Raw genomic sequence first — 20,834 nt, 5'->3', positions numbered from 1 at the left:
TTTGTACTCTTCCATGGCTTTTTAAAACGAACATATAGTGATTAAGTTGTGAGCTCTAGGGTCCAACTGCCTATGTAAGTAAGACTCTCACTCTATCACTTATTTAAGTTTTCCTATCTGTAAATTGAGGCTACTAATAGGTACCTCATACCTCATAGGGTTTTTATGAGGTTTCAATAAGATAATTCAAGCACACTGCTCAGCCCAACACCATTCCGATTTATCAGAAACAAATCTCATGTATCTCTTCAAATTATCTCTACCTCTCACCTCCTAGACAGCCCACATTTCTGGAAATGCAGGATCCTCACCCTTGGCCAACCCAGGTAGCTGGGCAAAACACCCTGAGCAGCCACTGAAGCTGCCTTGTGATGCAAGCTAGAAGTGACAGGGAGTTGAACCCCCCATGGAGCAAACTCTGATCAATGGGAAAGGGATAAGAGGGAATCAGGTAGATATAGTCCCCTCCTTCCTGCATCCCTGGACTGCTGCAAGGTACAGTTTCTCCCTTTGACCTCTCTGGAGAAGTTCCTGGTAGACCGGCTGAATGACTTGGCCATTCTGGACACAGCTCCCAGGAAGCAGGAGCCAAGGTGGTAATGTTTCCCATCCCACTGATTTCCCATCTGTCTTTGCGTAGTTTCCCTTCTTACTCATTCTGGCTCCCCTAGGTTTGCACCTGTCATATACAACTCAGATTTTAAAATCCCTGTTCACTTCAATCTCTACTTTCCAGGTAACCCAGTCCAAGATAATATTAATAGTGTTATTATCATCACTTGAACTAGCCAAATTGGGCATCCGTTACTTGAAACCAAGGGAGTCAGGATAAAGCAATGAGGCAGAGTGTGCACTGTCACGCCGAGCTCCATACTGATAAACAGGTGAGCTACTCACCAACTCAGCACTATGACCAGAAAATATTTTTTAGAAGGTATTGAAGGCTTGAAGATAACTTTAAAGAGTAAAACTAGTCGCTTTTAAAAATAGTTACTAATAAATATAATAATATGCAACAAGATGCTTTATATTAAAAGCATAGATGTTTCATATATAAATTCTCAAATGAAAACTTTAGAGAAATACTGAATCAGATAAACTTTTTTTATTTTTCTCCCTTATGTAAATAGTATTAGGCCATTTACCAGTTTCTTCCCCATACATTGATGCTCATAGTTTTATTCTCTTGTAAAGAAATATTTGCAGGATGATAATTTGCATAGAAGATAATATTATGAAGTGTTGAACAATACCCTTATATTATAATAGCTGATGAGAAAGCTAGTGCACTTATATGCTATATGTCAGAGATGTTTTAAAATATAATATATGTTTTATGGCTGAAAGGAAATAAAAAGGTTCACAATAGTAGTTGTTGGCTGGTAAGCAAAAGATAATCTCAAAGTGGTGATTATGACACAGACCCTGGACTCAGGCAGAACAGGCTCAAATCCCTGCTCACTGCATTCTAATTTTGTGTCCTTGGCCAAGTTACCCTATAGTTCTAAGGTTTGGTTTTCCTTTCTGCATTATAGTACATATAGGAACAATATAGATAAAGGTTAGATGTATAGATATAGAATAAAATAGATACAGGAATAGGGTGGGATAGGTGAACCCAACTTAAAGGGCTGCTGGGAGAAATGGAGTCTTCCTCATCTCAGTAAATATTACCATTACTCACCTACTTGCTCATCCTTGATTCCATTCTTTCCATAGCTTTCTCTTATCACCCACATCTAATCCATCACAAATTTCTATCAGATCTCCCTCCAAAATGCATCCTGCATCCATTCTCCTCTCTTCTGCCTCCAATGCTCACATCAAAGTTACCATCATCTCCTGCCTGAGGTACAGAAATAACGTCTAATTGTCCCATTCTTCTCCTTATATAATCTGTTTTCCACACCGCAACCAAGTGATCTTTTATAGCATGAATTGCATCATGTTACTCCCTGCTTAAAGCCTCCAAAGGCTCTCCACTGCACTGAGACTGAGTGGAGAGAATTACCATTGCCCACAAGTTCTCGTGACCTCGCTCTTGCCTGCCTCTCCTCTCTCCTCCTCTAGTCCTCATCCCCAACTCATGGCACTGCCCTCTAGCACATATGCTGGCCTTCCTTCTATTCATCAAACAGATGCAGTCCATTCCTCCTTCAGGATCTTCATGTCTCCCCTTCCTCCTGCTTAGAATGCTCTTCTTTCAGGTCTTTGCATGACTTTCTGCTTCTCAGCATTCAGGTTTGTTTTTAAATCCTGCCTTCACAGGCAGACCTAGCCACCTGCCCCTTGGCAGGCCCCACCCCATCACCCTATTCCTTAATGTTGTAATGTTTCTTCAAATGACTTCTTGCTATCTATAATTATCTTATTGATTTAGTTATTTAATGCCTGTTTACCTAATTTGAATTAAGATCCACTAGAGCAGAGACATTTTCTATCCTGTTTACCACACTACTCTCAAGGCTGAATAGGTGAATGTGTGCAGTGCTTGGTATATAGTCTCATTTCCCTGGCACTTCCCAAGGCTGGGATCATGAATTGCTTTTATGATGGAAGAAAATATAAGCTACCTTTGACCAGGAAATGCTGGTTTTTTGTTTTTATCTGGAGTCTCACTCTGTTGCCCAAGCTGGAGTGCAGTGGCATGATCTCGGCTCACTGCAACATCTGCCTCCCAGGTCCAAGCAATTCTCCTGCCTCAGCCTCCTGAGTAGCTGGGATTACAGGCACACGCCACCACACCAGGCTAATTTTTTTTTTTTATTTTTAATAGAGACAGGTTTCACCATGTTAGCCAGACTGGTCTCGAACTCCTGACCTCAGGCAATCTGCCCGCCTTAGCCTCGCAAAATGCTGGAATTACAGGCGTGAGCCACTGTGCCTGGCCAAAATGTTGTTTTTTAAAAGTCATCTGTCCTAATTCCAAGTACTTGGAATATTTCTTTCTCTATTGTCCTTTAGTAGCATCTTTGAATTTCACAATAAAACCTAGTTTCCAAAATACCAGGACAACGTGAGGTGCTCCTGGAGTGGAGGCAGAATATGTACAGATAACATGGAGGGACAGCTGGCTGGAATAGACAGTCCTTAGGGTGGGTGTCCAGAGGTGTGAGGTCACAGAGAACATTTTCAGGACCTGCTGTCGAGCTGGCTCATGAGCTGGTGACTATGGAAAATGAAAGCAAGTTCATGCTGACAATGCCCGTAAAGAGCTTTGTGAAGCCATGACAGTGCTCTTCAATTTTAACATGAAGAAGAGGGCATGTGAGTTAGCAAGACTGGCCAGAGGCCAGAGCCCGGGGCCAGCAAACCTTTCCCTGCTGTGAGGTGGGCAAGTTAGTTGCTCCAAAAACAAGATAAAGTGATTGAGTTCTTTTCTCAAGCGGGAGTCGGAGTTTATCTGCTCTGAGGTATGCTGCATTTAAATCCTTACTATCTGTTCTTTGAGAAATACCCAACTTCTCAGGTGATTGTAGACCTTTTCAGAGTCATCACTCAGGCCCTCAATGCCTTAGAGAGAGTTTCTGATTTGCCTCCATCGGTGTCTCCTTTGCCAGGGATCTGCATTCCCTTGACCTGATCTCAGGGGAACTGGGGAAGAAAATGAGTTGGAGGTGGCCATAAGGCCCAATCTCAACAAACATGGCCAAGGAACCAGATACTCCTGGCCAAGGCCCTGAAAGAGAATAAGGCTAGTGGAGAACCTGCGTTCATTCTCCAAGTAACTGAAATAATGCCTGAACCCAAGCCTGAGTGATCTGAAAAAGTCCATGAAAGTCCTAGAAGCAAAGAAAGCAAACTAGTTAACTTTCAGGAGATGCTCAGTCTTCCTCCCAGACATCTTCTGATGTCATACACAGCTGGCCACCTGGTGCAGTGAGCAGTGAGTCCCTATGATATAAACCCCAGGATGGTCCAGATCCTGCCAAAGTAATTAGCTTATATCACAGAAGTAGATTCAAAATTAAAACAAAGGGATTTTAAATGTGAAACTGTAAATGCAAAAGTGCACAGCTGCTTATACTAAGTGGGTAAACTGCTTTGAAATTGGTTCTGAATTGGCTTTGGGTTCATAATGGGACTTGATTATTTCCACATGGTACTTAGCAGGCACATAAAATTCCACTAATATGAAAGAAATGTATTTTAAATGTTGGTTGATGGAGGAAAGAATACTTTTATATTACAAAAAAAGACAAAAGAGAATTCTATGGCAACTGAAGTATAGCATCTCAGAATACTGATTTGAAACTCTTTCAGTAAGATAGAATAACTTAAAATGATCATTTAATATTAATATGTATCAAGTTGATTAGGATGGAACCCTTTTTGGTTTGGACGAAACTGATTTAGACTTTTAAATAAACTTGAATTATGTTTGAAACCTTCTGGGAAAAATATTTACCAGAGATTGCCAAGACTCTTTGACCTAGGTATCATTTGCTGTCTGGATTAATTTCCAACATTTAGGTCCTTCTGCATTTGCACTGTGGCTTGTCCATCCTCATCTTACTCTGTCCTGTTTGGACTTTGGTGACATAAAAATAAACAACCATTAATCAGTATAGTTTAGTTGCTAATGTCTTAGCCTCTGGAGTCAGTCTAGCTGGGTTCACATCCTGTCTAGGTCTCTTATTAGCTATGTGACATTGAGCAAATCACTTAACCTTTTGTGAATTTGTTTTATCCTCTTTAAAATACAACACTTCCTACTTCAAAGATTGGAAACCAAAGAAAAGTAATTCAAAATCCCCATCAACAGGTTCATCCAACTAAAAAATATATATATCTTGAGGATTTGCATTGATATTCAATATCGACATATCCAAGGCCTCCTCCCAGACCACTAGATTCTAGTAATTTGAACCGGCTTCTCCTCTCCCTCAAAGCAGCTCTGCTTAGTACAGTGCTTGGCACAAAGCAAATATTCAATAAATGTTAGCCAACGTTAGCTGCTCATCTGCTTTCCTTAAAAGCCAAGTCATTTCAACAAACCACCCCTGAGGCCCCAAGACACAGAAGAACAGCATCCAGTCTAAGCCCTCTGGTGCAGGTGGGAAACAGCAATCAGACTCTGCCAGACATATTGCCTTGATAAATGTGTGCCTCCCTCCTTGAACCACAAAGTTATAGCTTTTAGAATTAAAGATAGCTCCACTTATGTGCCACTGTATGCCAGGATATACTTGTCATTTATAACACGATCTCACTGAAACATTGCTTTTAATATTTGCACTGCTGTGGGAGAATACAAATGTTAATCTCTGATGTTAATACCTTTAAGGAAAACTAATTTCATTTCCCAAGTTCCTCAACTAATGATATTTTTTGTTTATTTGTTTGTTTTGTATCAGGATTTGATGAGTATGCAGTGATTCAGTATTCAGTTATAGTCTTGCTCAGTATTTTTATGAGAGAATTATGACCTTCTGAAAAAAAAGCTAGTATGTAAAGTGTGGCAAAAATTTTAACTCGTTTTTTAGGTTTTACTTTTTATTGAAATGTGATATACATAACAAGAAGTGCACACATAATAACTAAACAATTTGCTATATTTTCACAAACTGAACACAACCATGTAACCATTATCCAGATAAGAAGACAAAACATTATCAACATTGCAGAAATCCCCTTTGTACTCCCTTCCTGTCACCAACCCCTCCCCAAGGGTAACTATCATCCCGACCTCTAACCTCACTGATATGTGTTTCCTGTATTTGTACTCCATATGTATATAGAATCCTAGAGCAGAAACTCGATTTATCTTACTTCTTTCACTCAGCATTCTGTTTGTGAGAATTGGCCTCATTGCCATGTATAGTTGTAGATGGCTCATGATCATTACTATATAGAATTCCATCCTTGAATACACCATATTTATGACTTCTGCTATTGATGGGCAGTTTGAAGATATTATGAATAGTTTGTCTTTTGGTGCACATATGTACACACTCCAGTTGAGCATCCACCCAGAAGCTAATTGCCAGGCCACAGGGTATATGTATGTTCTGCTTTAATAGGTACTGACAAATTGTTTTCCAAAGTTGTTATGCCTGTAACAATTTACATCCCACTATCAGTGAATGAGCATCCCAGTTCTTCCACATTCTAAACAAAACTTGGCATTTTTCATTATCAAAAAATTGTTTGCCATTCTAACTAGTATGTATCAGGGCATCTTTGACTTACTCCTAAGTCAAAGTTCTTAAATCTATTTTTTCTCTGTGGCACAAAGTCTGCAAATTCTATCACACTCCCTGGTGGTGATGCAGAAGGACGATGCATTCGGAGTACGCTGGGCCACCTGGAGCACAATCTCAGCACAGTTTCACAACCTGAAATACACAAATCTTACCCATGCAAAAAGAAAAAAGAAAAAAGCCTGGGGAAGCCACAGAGAGCTTCACTCAAAGACTCTTGTGGTAGAGGTGGTGGGAGAGCTATAGGACACAATACACAGCAGGGTTTCCTAAGGATGCTTTTACCACTGTTGTGTCAGATGCCTCCTTCCTCCTCAGGACTCCCTTCTCTGTTCTCCTCTTTTCCATGCTTGGGCTCCTCTCCTTTTATGCCCATTCCTTTCTTTGATCCTTTATGTCCAACTGTTGACTCCCAGGCTCTCTCCCCATCATTCCTCATCCTGGACAGCATTCCTCAAGTCTAAGAGGATGTTCTGGCCAAAAAATAGCTCTTTCTCCCTAGAGAGAGAAGGAAAGGCAGATCGTAAGCATTATAACTCAATTCTTCCTCCCGTTAGTACTTGTGCAGCTTGGACTTATGCTAAGGCTGAGGTTGCCAACACTTGGGGTCTCTCCTCCCTAGGTGCACTACAGAGGCTTCCCTCTGATGTCTGGCTATATTTCTGTAGAGACATAGTGGTGCATTTTGTGCCCTGCCCACAGGGCTAGATTGAGGGGATGAGGGGGCCTAGAGGCAGTCAGGCCCTGTGCCTTGGCATGGGCTGATTCATTTTCCTCTGGACAAAGGTACCATCTGCTGCTCATCAAGCTGTATGCCTGTTGGGCTGCATCTGCCTAGAGGGGGCACCTTTTCGGTTGGCGCAGAGTCTTCCTGTGTAGACTAATGTAGACTAGACATGGCCAGCACCGCCTTCCAGCACTGCCACTGAGCACAGCCCAAGTTCCTGCTACTTTCAGAGTCCTCAGATCTCGTGTTTCCTCCCACAGCATGAGAAAGAAATCCCTTCTGTCAGCATTTCTGCTTCTCAAAGACACTGCTCTCCAGTCCTCTTCCAGGACTCCCAGCAAAATCCCATTTGAGGATTTAGTATCTCACAAAAGAGTGAAAAAGTTCTTCAGGTTCAGGCTGTTTTGTTCTCTGCCTGGCCAAGATACCCATGGAAAGAAATTACCAAGAGAGATACTGGGCAAGGGTCTGACATTTCCAAGTATTCACTTGGGTACTAAAACAGGTTACTTTTCAATATTTTCTCCTTGTGGCACTGCTTTTTAGATTGTTTTATTTTTTTTTAACCTGAAAAGCAGAAATATCTGAAATGTTACTGCTCTCATATTTACAGTTACTCTGAACTATTTACAACTGAAATGTTTATTTTTTGAATATTGAATACACCATAGTGATTAGTTTTAATGACACTTACAAGACTAGTACTTGAACATTATAGAGCTTACTTTTGTGACAGCCAAATTAATGATTGAAATTGAAAATTAATGTTATAAGTCATTGAGAGGAACAAATATCACAGTCAGAAACATCCAAAAATACTTAATAAAAATTGAATGAATATCATTCTCATTTAACCTAAAATAAGGATGATTTTTGAATAGCTTTTCCTTGTGAATAAAAGTCCAGATAATAAAACAAATATTTACTTAAAATATGTGATACCTTTTTTCTTGTAAACTTTTCACAAAAAGGACTGGAAGAAGAATTACTTTATCTTATTATAGTGAATAAAATTATAATAGTAAGAATGAAAAAAATCTGATATTCAATTATGCCAGAGATATTTAGGTTCCTTTTCTCTCAAGAGTTCATATTTGAACATGGCTTATCTTCACATAGTCTATTTTCTAGAATGGTAAAAGACAAATATGACCATTCCCAATGCTTAAACAAGAAAACTGGAGCACCAAGTTTTAATAAATTCCTCAAGACCATAGTCAAGTATTAAATTCTCCATATAAAGTACACTTTAATGCCTCCATGTTTTTCTTTTACCATGGGATGATTTTTCTTTATTCTCTCTGCTTCAAAGTGCTTCTTATACTCTAAGATCAAACTGGAATATTACCTCTTACATCAAACCCTCTCTAACCTTCAGGCAGAAATAACTGAATAATCATTCACCAATTTCATTAGCTTTAATTATGGAATCTTATCCCTTTGAATTTTGAAGAGTTTTTTTAAACTATGTCCCAGTACATGCCAAAACTGTATAGAAAATACACCAAAATTATTACCTATGATTGTGGTTGTGAGTTGTACCATGTGTAACTTTTCAGTTTTTCTGTATTTTCTAAATTTTCTGTAAAGGTCATATAATTTATGATTAGAAAAAGCAAAACAAAACAAAAATGACATATTAAGTTTTATGAGCTATAATTTATAGCTAAGAAAAACCAATACTCTAAGACTAAGCCATAGTAGAGATATCTGAGGAGGGATAAAAGGACTTTGGATGAAGGAGGAACAAAAAAATCCCCGAAGAAAAATTTTACTTCCTTCATATATTATATCTGCATACTATGCTCCTCAGGCAGCTCAGGGGTCATCAAATAGACCCTGGGAATACCTCCATCAGTTTCAAGAAAGGGTAAGACGATAATCCAAATAGACAGATGACTACTGACAAAACTAATCTACCTTCCTTAAATAAAATGGATGGAATAACTTAAAGCCTTCTGGGGAAACATAAGACTCAGTGAAGAGTCAATCTCAAATGGCTGGAGCTCCGGACTAAAGCTTCCTGCTCTCAAATGTGAAGCTGAATCTAAAAAAGGCCAACAGTGCCTGCTCGTGTGTGCTGAGTAGGGGAAAAGCCCAACTGCTGCACAAAGAGGCCCAAAAGTACTGTGGCTTAAAGAAAAGAAAGCTCCCCCCTCTCTCATAACCTATCCGTAGGAGAGTGGTCTGGTCTGGGGCAGCTCTGTTCCTTGCAGCCATGTAGGCACCCAGTTTCTTTCCACAGTTTATTCACCACAAGGCAGGGATTAGAACACTACAGGCCATCGACCAAATCCAGCCTGCCACTTGGATTTGCACATAACATTTTATTGGAATACAGCCATGCCCATTTGTTTACATATCATCTTTGGCTGCTTACACACCACAGGGTAGAGACTGAATGGTTACAAAACTGAAAATATTTACTATTTGGCCCTTTACATGAAGAAAAAGTTTGCCCACCCATGCTCTAAAATATGACCATGCTGAGCAGGGTTGGAGGCAGATTTAAGTTCCAGCTTGTGAAAAGAGCACCCAGCCAGCATTGCAAGGCCCAAGCTCAGAAGCAGCACATATCACATCCCTCACACTCTACCACAACGGCATAGTCACAAGTCTTCATGTAGTTGTAAGAAGGCTGGGAAATGAGTCTCTGGCTGAACAACCATGGTCCAGCTACATCTTTACAATGAAACAAAAGGAGGGCAGTCGGTAGCCTCCACCACATGGTGTGCTTTGTCCATGTGCTTCAACTGACATCATTAAAAGTAGCATATATCCACCTGAGTGTCATGTCATAGGCAAGTGGCCATATTTTTGTCCACACCAGAAATGTACTTTTGCTGCAACCACGACAATATGCTTTCTAGTATTGTCTATCAGAGATAACACTGAAGTATGATTTGACAAAAGAAGGAGGCAAGTATAAGAGCTATGGAAAGTGCCAAGCCAACCCAAAGACAGATTGTGTTTTATTGGAACGTGCAGTGTCATAAGCAAGCTGGTTTAAAATGGTATCTGCTCTTCTCAAACAACATCATGGTGTCAAAGGGTGGCCTGGTGAGTGTGCCATGCTAAATATATTTGGAAACTAATGCCTTCAAAAAAGTGCTGTCCAAAATTCTGTTTTGTAAAAATATTCTTCAAACACACAAAAAAAGTTTGAACCCATTTAGAAATAATTGACCACACACAAAATAAACTGTAAGTCTCCAATCAGGCTCCATTTAAAAAGAAAAAAAGTGTACGTAAAACATCCAATGAACAGTATCAGTTTCCGTAGGAGACTTCATAGTCCATTTGCTCTACCACCATAACAGATTAGAAGTAAAAAGGCATCTAAGCTGATCTTTCCGCCAGGACGATTCCCTGCAGCAAGTTTTACTGCCTTCTTTGATTCAGTTTTAAATGTCTGGAGCAACGTGCTCTCCCCATCCTTCTCCAAAGGCAATTCGAAGTCCTATGGGAGATTTTTGCAACCGCCGTGGTGTAAAAAGTAATAGAATGAGGAATGAAGAGTTAGAGATTCTGGTCCTCACTCTTCTGCTTCTCAACCACATGGACTTGCATGATTCATTCCATGAATTCACTCAAATTGTGTTGAGGCCTCTCTGTGAGAGAAACAAAGATGACAGAAACTTAGCCCAGCCCTTTAAGAGTTGCAGGAGTAAGTGCAGGAGTAAGTGCAAGAGAAAGAGAAAATGCTTTGATGCGTGGCTGGTATCACACCTGTTGTGAGTGATGGTTGAGGAGAGTCATGCAAACTGTTATGGAAGGTGGGTGAGACCTGGAATGCAAAGAGGAAGGAAAAGGTGGAGGTAGGAGAGGAATGACTGGTGGCCAATTTCAGCTAGAACTTGTGTCATTCACAGGGGAACAATGGGATATCGGGAAAGATAGAATGGAACCGGTCCTGGAAAACTAATGAATTTTGTTTTTTAGTAAGCCAAGTGACTGAAGGTTTCTGAGAAGGGGGATGATTTGATTAAGGAATAGCTTTAGTAGGATTATTTACATGGTGATATTCACATGGTAAATGAATTGGGAGTAGGGAGACTACTTAAAATCTCATTAGAAAGCTATGATAACAAGACAGATGTGGAAGAGATTATCAGTAAGGAAGATATTCAAGGAACTATTTTCCCTGTGTTGAACATGATCCAATTGCTTATTTTAGGATGCTACAATCAAAAAAATGATGAAGCAGAAAATACAACACCTAAGATAACAGATAAAATACTTGCAATTGATATGACAGAAAAATAACAGACTAGAAAGGCATTTCATTCTTAATTTAATGTTTATGAGGATTTTTTAAAATTATACTTTAAGTTTTAGGGTACATGTGCACAATGTGCAGGTTAGTTACATATGTATACATGTGCCATGCTGGTGTGCTGCACCCATTAACTTGTCATTTAGCATTAGGTATATCTCCTAATGCTATCCCTCCCCCCTCCCCCCACCCCACAACAGTACCCAGAATGTGATGTTCCCCTTCCTGTGTCCATGTGTTCTCATTGTTCAATTCCCATCTATGAGTGAGAACATGCGGTGTTTGGTTTTTTGTCCTTGGCGATAGTTTACTGAGAATGATGATTTCTAATTTCATCTCTTTCCCTACAAAGGACATGAACTCATCATTTTTTATGGCTGCATAGTATTCCATGGTGTATATGTGCCACATTTTCTTAATCCATATCATTGTTGGACATATGGGTTGGTTCCCCAAGTCTTTGCTATTGTGAATAGTGCTGCAATAAACATATGTGTGCATGTGTCTTTATAGCAGCATGATTTATAGTCCTTTGGGTATATACCCAGTAATGGGATTGCTGGGTCAAATGGTATTTCTAGTTCTAGATCCCTGAGGAATCGCCACACTGACTTCCACAATGGTTGAACTAGTTTACAGTCCCACCAACAGTGTAAAAGTGTTCCTATTTCTCCACATCCTCTCCAGCACCTGTTGTTTCCTGACTTTTTAACAATTGCCATTCTAACTGGTGTGAGATGGTATCTCATTGTGGTTTTGATTTGCATTTCTCTGATGTCCAGTGATGATGAGCATTTTTTCATGTGTCTTTTGGCTGCATAAATGTCTTCTTTTGAGAAGTGTCTGTTCATATCCTTTGCCCACTTTTTGATGGGGTTGTTTGTTTTTTTCTTGTAAATTTGTTGGAGTTCATTGTAGATTCTGGATATTAGCCCTTTGTCAGATGAGTAGGTTGCGAAAATTTTCTCCCATTTTGTAGGTTTCCTGTTCACTCTGATGGTAGTTTCTTTTGCTGTGCAGAAGCTCTTTAGTTTAATTAGATCCCATTTATCAATTTTGGCTTTTGTTGCTGTTGCTTTTGGTGTTTTAGACATGAAGTCCTTGCCCATGCCTATGTCCTGAATGGTATTGCCTAGGTTTTCTTCTAGGGCTTTTATGGTTTTAGGTCTAACATTTAAGTCTTTAATCCATCTTGAATTAATTTTTGTGTAAGGTGTAAGGTGTAAGGAAGGGATCCAGTTTCAGCTTTCTACATATGGCTAGCCAGTTTTCCCAGCACGATTTATTAAATAGGGAATCCTTTCCCCATTGCTTGTTTTTCTCAGGTTTGTCAAAGATCAGGTAGTTGTAGATATGCAGCGTTATTTCTGAGAGCTCTGTTCTGTTCCATTGATATATATCTCTGTTTTGGTACCAGTACCATGCTGTTTTGGTTACTGTAGCCTTGTAGTATCGTTTGAAGTCAGGTAGCGTGATGCCTCCAGCTTTGTCCTTTTGGCTTAGGATTGACTTGGCGATGCGGGCTCTTTTTTGGTTCCATATGAACTTTAAAGTAGTTTTTTCCAATTCTGTGAAGAAAGTCATTGGTACCTTGATGGGGATGGCATTGAATCTATAAATTACCTTGGGCGGTATGGCCATTTTCACGATATTGATTCTTCCTACTCATGAGCATGGAATGTTCTTCCATTTGTTTGTATCCTCTTTTATTTCTTTGAGCAGTGGTTTGTAGTTCTCCTTGAAGAGGTCCTTCACATCCCTTGTAAGTTGGATTCCTAAGTATTTTATTCTCTTTGAAGCAATTGTGAATGGGAGTTCACTCATGATTTGGCTCTCTGTTTGTCCGTTATTGGTATATAAGAATGCTTGTGATTTTTGTACATTGATTTTTTAACTATTTTGTAAGCTATGAAAGGCTGTGAAAATGAAACTCTGGGAAGGATGTAGGAGCAGGTTCCTCTTATTAAGAAGATAGAGTCATAGGGAAGAAATTACTATCCTCTCTAGGCTTTTCACACTTATGCCAAGTTAGATGGACCTTCTAGGTGCTACTTTGAAAAATTTTAACTAGGAAGACAGTCTGTTTTTTTTCTTTTTTTTTCATTTCATAGAACTATATTTTGCATACAATAAAATGTACCTATTTTAAGTGTATAGTTCAATGAGCTTTGATGACATATACACCCATGTAATCATCCCCATACACCCATATAATCATCCGCATAATTAAGCTATAGAATGCTTCTGTCGGCATTCCCTCTCCTTTCCCCAGGCCCCACCACATTCTCTCATAACTCTGCAATCAAACTCCAGCCCTTTCTCAGGCAACTGCTGACCTGACATCTGTCACTGTAGATTAGTTTTGTCTGTTCTATAAACTTCATGTAAATGCAGTCATACAATAGGTATTCTTTTGTGTCTGGCTCTTTTTGCTTACAAGGTTTTTGAGCTTCACCAATGCTATTATATGTAAAAGTAGTTTATTCTTTTTTACTGGTAAGTTGCGTGAATATTCCACAACTTTTTTATCCATTCATCTGTAAATGTGTATTAGGGGTGTTTTCAGTTGGGAGCTATTATGAATAAAGCTGCTGTGAACATTAGTGTACCTGTCTTGTTGTGGACATACGGTTCATTCCTCTTGGTCATAGGTTTTCATATACTTCCATATCATCTAAATCTGAGTCATATGGAAGTATGTGTTTTCTTTTATAAGAAACTGACAAACTGTTTTCCAAAGTATTTATAATATTTTACATTCCCAGGAGCAGTATATGAGAGTTCCAGTTGCTCCACATCCTTTCCAACACTTGTTTTTGTTAGTCTTTTAAATTTTAGCCATTCTAGCAGGTTTGTAGTAATATCAGGGAAATTTGCACTTCCCTGATGATTAATGATATGTTCATGTCCTTCTTGGCCACTGCATATGTATTTTTGTGAAGGGTATGTTCCAATCCTTCACTCCCTTTTTAAACTTGTCATTTGTCTTATTTTTGAGTTGTGAGAGTTCTTTACATATGTTAGTATGTTGGATGTAAGTCTACACACACATCTATATATATAGTATATGTATATATACGTGTATGTGTGTGTGTATATATATGTATGTGTGTATATATATGTGTGTGTGTGTGTGTGTGTGTGTGTGTGTGTGTGTGTGTGTATGGCAGATACTTTCTTTCCAGACTCTTGCTTTTTCATTTTCTTAGTGATGTGTCTGGAAGAGCAGTAGTTGTAATGAGTGGGGTTGTAACTTAATTAAAAATTAAGTTTTTAATTTTAATAAAGTCTAATTCATCAATTTTTATGGTTATAGTTCTGTTCTATTTACAATATCTTGAAAAAAATGTGTCTTCTCCTGGAAGCTTTATATGTTCCGCTTTTACTTTAGGTCTATTATCTACTTTAAGTTTACTTTTGCGTACAGTGTGAGTAGGATTGATGCTCATTTCTTTCCCGTTTGAATATCCAGGTATTCCAACACTACCTGTGGAAAATACTATCCTTTCCTTATTGAATTACCTTGGCACCTTTGTCAAATGTTGATCTATTTCTGAACTCTTTATTTACTCTATTCCACTGATCTATCTTTACACCAAGACCACACTGTCTTGATTATGTAGCTTTGAAGTAAAGCTTGAAATCAGAAAATGGAATTCCTCCAAATTTATTTTTCGTTTAAAGGACTATTTTGACAATTGTAGGTCCTTTTTATTTCCACATATCTATTAGAATCAGCTTGCGTGTTTCTACAAAGAAGTCCTCTGGGAAGACTTGCATTGAATCTAAAGATCAATTTGGGGAAAATTGATTTCTTAACAATATGAGTTTCCTAGTTCAAGAATATGATATTTTTCGTTTTTATTTGACTTTTAAATTTTCTCTTAACAATCTTTTGTAGTTTTCAACGTATGGATCTTGTACGTATTTTGTTAAATTTATCCTGAAGTATTTCAGACAGCCTGTCTTAGGAGTTAACTATTGAGGAAAGTAATCTCTCTCATTATTTGTCAGTTTTATTAGTTTAATTACCAGAATAACAATTTCTTCAAATTGGTGGTAGTGGAGGAAGGGTTGTAATGGAGGAGGGGTACTTCTCAATTGGAATGATATATATCTAATTGGATATATATATATATATATATCCAATTAGAAGATAATTTCCTGACATACTAGAAAAAAGTCTGTCTAGATGAAGCCTCACTGAACCCCAGCTTGCAAGCATGTCAATACATACACATACAAAGAAGACTATAAATGAACAAGTCTCCCTCGTGTCAACTATGAAGCTACTTACCAAGATAATTAGGTCTTTAAAGTTGAAAGCAGCTCTTTTATGGATTACCCAGTCTACAAGTCTACATATGGTTACCATTTTAAAATTATCAGATTTATCACATTAATGGGCACTATAAAAATGTTTTTCTAGGGCTGGATTTTTTTTAGCATAATTCTCATGCTTTAGTTTGAATCAGCAATTGCATTTGTGCAATTACAGAGTGCTTGTAGGAGGCCTAAAAACTAAGAGTAGAGAAAAATGTTTTATCAGCAAAGTTTTTCCTAGATGTACAAAATTCTCTTGAAAACACTTTTGGGAAATCTAACTACTTAACTGATGTTTTTCTTTCCACACAGAAATATTGATGATAAAGAGGAAACTAACTTTCTGAACCATTAAATGTAATATCATTTATCTCACCAAATCCCAAGATAGGTATTTTATAGATTGTTCTTCATTTTAAAAGTAGATTACCCAAGATTCCTAGAATAATTATATTATAAATATAATAATAACATTACTTATATAATGTTTCTTCTATATTTGTGGTCTCAGTCTTTTCTCGTATGAATCAAATTAGATAAAGAAGGATTCAGTGTTATTTAATCAGGAAAAATCTCTAAACAAAAGTCAAAGAGCAATCTAAACTATTAAATAGAGATCTGGCTCTGTGTCTTTTCTTTCTTTCCTTTCTTTTTTCCCTCCTTACTCTACTCTTTTTGATTTTGGGCTTTAAAAGAACACTCGGAAACCACAAATATTCAAGAAATATTAACAACAATAATAGTCATGTATTATCCAGTCTGTGTCAGGAATAAACATTCCGATTTTATAACCTTCAGGCCTCTGCCAGGTATTATTACTTCCACTTTACAAAGAAACCGAAGTTCATAGAGTGTCACTTACCTTTCCCAAAGTCACATGGCCAAATCTCAAAGATAAAATTCAAATTACAGGGCCAAATCTCTCTCCATCATACAGATGCCTCCCACATTGCCTGTGACTTTACAGAAGCTTGGAGTCTAAATTATGTGGCTGCTATTAGTAACAACTTCGAGACCGAAGGCTATTGGGCTATTGGCTCCACCATGGGCACCACTAGGTTTAAACTCAAACAGACAGATGAGACCACTTGAACCTTGGCAGTTACCAGTTCAGAGAAGCAGCCTAACCCAGCCTCTCCACAGTTGCAATTTGAGAGCATCTAGAGGACACTACATAAATCTTTTCACCTGGTCTCTGCTACCACAGATGAAACCTCCTCAATGCTCCCAAGAAGCCATCTTGGGCAGGAAAAAGAGGTGGGTGTAAAATTTGGATGACTAGTAATTTACCAAAAGAAATAGTCATTCCAAAAAGGCTGTTATACTGGCCCTGATTTCAATTTTGAATACTCTGAATGTTTAAACTAAAAGGAGAAATAGAAACATGAAGCGATAGTAGTTCCCACTGGCAAATGGAAGATGTCCCTAACCATCAGCAGGATGGGGCTCATGAAGATCAGATAAGCTATTAAGAACAGGTGCTACATTTCTTGACCTGAGTTTGGTGTGAATGATCTTGTGACCTCATTACAGTTTTTATAATTTGAATTCATCACCATAAGCTAAAAGAGGATAAACAAAATGAGGAACCAACCGTTTCACAAAGTCTTTTAGGTGCAAGTGTTTTCCAGCCTACAAAACACTCAAGCTCAGGAAGGTTAAAGGAATTTGAGTGATCATTTACTTCCATCAACTAGAACATCCTTAGGGTTTCTGTTTAAGAAAACCTTAAAATAAGGGAGCTTTTAGTTTCAATTTGGTTGTCAATATGCAGAAAAAAGGAAAGCTGAAATCAAAGTTATAATACAATCTGAAAATTAAACATTAAGGGGAAAAGCCATACCTTGAAGAGTAGCCTTTGCTGTCAATCAGTATTTCTGTCTAAACTGTAAAAACAGAGGAGGGGAAATCAGCTTTGCTGTGAACTGCCAAGGGAATTGTCTTTATTCTGCCAGATGCTCCAGATGGTTTTCTTACAGAGAAACTTCATTTCATGCTTGCAGTTGTTTATTTCCATGCATCTAACTCTCAGCCAGGCACTGAAACAGGTACTTCATTGATCTACTAAATATGATTGTAAAATTACTTCATCTTATTTAAAATTGCAAGCCAAGCAGGATAAGTGAGACCATGTACTTCCCTTCCTTTCTTTTAACCTCAAATTTGAACCTGCTTTTAAATCAGTTTAAAACTAATTAATGACCCTTGTTGCTAAGTGACTCGAGAAACCAGGAAGGCACTATGATCTGCTTTGTAAAACAAAACATTAAATACTTATGAAACCTTTCCATATAAATCTTTGTACTATCATACAAATATTTCACTTTGGAGGCTATTTGTCTTGAAGAAATCTTATCTCAAAAAGGGGTCATAATAAGTAGCTGCCTGTAGACTTATACATCTGCTTGTATATTTAAAAGCAGCTGTATATTTGTTTCAAGACATTACTTGTTTTAAGATATTACTGCTGAACATTTTTTTTAATTCAATGACTGTTTATTGAGTGTTTACTATGGACCCTGTTAGGCACCTAAGATACAAAGAAACACCATGGCATTTTGTGAAGGCTGCATGCTTTCTGGTGGCAGAGGGAAGAATTAGGAGTTTCTTGCAATAGGTAAAGATCTGTGAAGGCACTGGAGGTGATGATGAAGTGAGGATTGGAGACAAATTCAAGGAATAGCATCGACAGAATTTGTTATCAAATTACATATGTTGATGAATGAAAAGCCAGGAATAGCTCCCTGGTTTCCAGTTTGGGGATTAGGCTGTGTCATTCAATGAGATTAGAAATGTCAGGGTTACAGCAGTACAGCAGGCTCCACATTGTCCCAGAGATGAGATCTGGAAGAGCTACTGTGTACAGTAAGGCATGCTGTCAGAGATGATTATATCCAAAGACCATTTTTCAGAGACCCAGTGGTTTGTTTCCTAAGTGGAAGTATTTGGACCTACTTCAGAACTTACCAAACATAAGCACTGGCCAGGTAGCAAACACATTAAGTGGTGAGAAAGCCTCTTTCAGGAAGAGGACTCTGGTCTTAAGTTAGTACCGCAGCATGGGTCAGCCCACTGTCTGGGCTGATGCTCTTGAATGCATTCTATTAAGAGGTGTTCACTGAGTTAAAAAGAACCACACATAGCAAACGCACTGTAAAGACCCACATAGCTTGGGTTCCTCAAACTCTTCCATCTGCAGCTTTTAGAGGAGCAGAATTATGACACCTATCCATCCTTCACCTTCATTATCTGCAAAGTTAGGATCCACACTCCCTGCCAATTATACAAGTCTATAATTTCCCTTCTCATTTCTGGACATTGAAACAGATAAAATGAGAAATTAGTTGAATGCTAGATTTTTTTTTTTTTTTTTTTTTTTTTTTTTTTGTAGACGGAGTCTTGCTCTTGTCACCCAGGCTGGAGTACAATGGCACGATCTCAGCTCACTGCAACCTCTGCCTCCCAGGCTCAAGCGATTTTCCTGCCTCAGCCTCCCGAGTGGCTGGGATTACAGGCGCACACCACCATGCCCAGCTAACTTTTGTATTTTTAGTAGAGATGGGGTTTCCCCATGTTGACCAGGCTGGTCTCGAACTCCTGATCTCAGGTGATCCACCTGCCTCAGCCTACCAAAGTGCTGGGATTACAGGCGTGAGCCACCGCGCCTGGCCTAGATTTTTGTTTTTCAAAGAAGATAAAAATGTTCAATTTCTATTGAAAACAATGAGAATTTATTTCATTTCTTCTGTATAGTACAGGGGTGGTGCTTTGAGGGGATAAACAGCTGAACAAGACAATGACCCAGGACTTCCAGTAGGCCCCGTTTTAATGTCACAGTATTATAATATCTATAATTTTGAATTTTGAAAGGTGAATGTTTCTTTAGCACAAAATTCTTCATTCTTCTAACTCCAGTTGTAAGAAAATAATGGCAATTAGGCCACCATGTTCATAGAATTAATTACATACACATTTTTAAATAGTGTTAACATTAAGTGGCCTACCACTAAGATATGAAGTACATATCTATTTGGAGGATTAGAAAGTAAAATTTCCAGCTTTCAATAAGAATGAAACTGATAGTGTACTAAAAATAAACTAAGGTCATCTGATTGAAAGCCTTCACCTCTGTCTCACACTCCAGCTCTTTTCTTGGAAGAGAAGAAACCATTTCAAAAAATTATTAAGGGAGCAACAAAGGGCTGTTTTGTACATTCATTACATTCACAGTGAGGGAAATGTTCTGTCCTGTCAATATCAGTGTATCTAATGTAAAATCATTAATTCCATACCTGCTAGCTTTTTTAGTAAAACTATATTAAAATTAAAAGTAAAACTTACAGTATTTGTTTCGACCTATAAACCTGGTTAACATCCATTAGATTAGATTGATTTTCATTAAAATAAGTGCTACACAAGACCTGTCATAACTAAGCATCTTCTTGTTTTTTGTTTTGTTTTGTTTTTTCTAGAGCCCCAGCAGCTACTATTAATAAGTGTCTGGAATATGTTCCTGGCATTTCACCTACCCTCTCTCCAATCCTTCCAAGAAACTCACAAAGCAGGTATTATTACCAACAGGAGACCAGACACCCTGAGAATTTACACTCCTTCCCCAAGACCACACAGTCAATTATAATTGATGATGTTGCCACTTGTACCAAAGTCCATCTGGCTTCAAAGCCTGCTGTCTCCCCATTCAACAAAATGTCTCTCTGCCCTTACTTTTTTTTCCCTTCAGGGCTTTTTCTTGAACTTCTCTTCCTCACAACAGTTAAATCATCCATTTAAAGATGTCAGACAACCTCCGTGTTCTAAGGTGAGTTGTCAGATCTCATTTGGTTCACCTTGTCTACCACTTATCCTTTGTTTATTCATTCTTCTTGTAACCTCTTTCTTTTCCAAAGCTGAGAGTAGATAAAACTAGCTATTTCAATAATAACTAGTTATTATTTCAATAATACCATTTGAGGAGAAAATATTTGTATATTTGGTAGTGTTGAATATGCAATAAAGTTGTAAAAAATAGAAGAATGTTAACTACTGTAGCAAAATTAATAAACCCAGTTTTCCTGAATAGTTAAGTTGAATCCATGCTGACTCTCAAATCTGTCTCTTTAGTATCCTATTTTAAAATGCTCTTCCAATTAATCCTACATATTCATGGGGATAATCCTAAGAGCAGGGTAATCTTCACTTGTTCCCCATATTAGTCTGACAACTCATTCAGTCACCGTTGCCAAAGCCTAAAATCGCCCACACGAAGCCAAACTGCCTGTCATCATTTTTATCCAGGCTGGGATTT

The 20,834-nt window shown here is 38.2% G+C and overlaps 1 protein-coding gene across 1 annotated transcript in view; it reads left to right on the top strand.

The window, feature by feature from the left end:
• The window catches only part of LOC117980615 (translation initiation factor IF-2), a 190,878-nt gene that overhangs the window by 96,175 nt on the left and 73,869 nt on the right, over positions 1 to 20,834 (top strand). The gene's annotated exons all lie outside the window — the stretch shown is intronic.

This window comes from Pan paniscus, chromosome 5 (assembly GCF_029289425.2).
Source record: "Pan paniscus chromosome 5, NHGRI_mPanPan1-v2.0_pri, whole genome shotgun sequence".
Lineage (NCBI taxonomy): Eukaryota > Metazoa > Chordata > Mammalia > Primates > Hominidae > Pan > Pan paniscus.
This window is presented reverse-complemented; position numbering and strand designations above follow the sequence as displayed.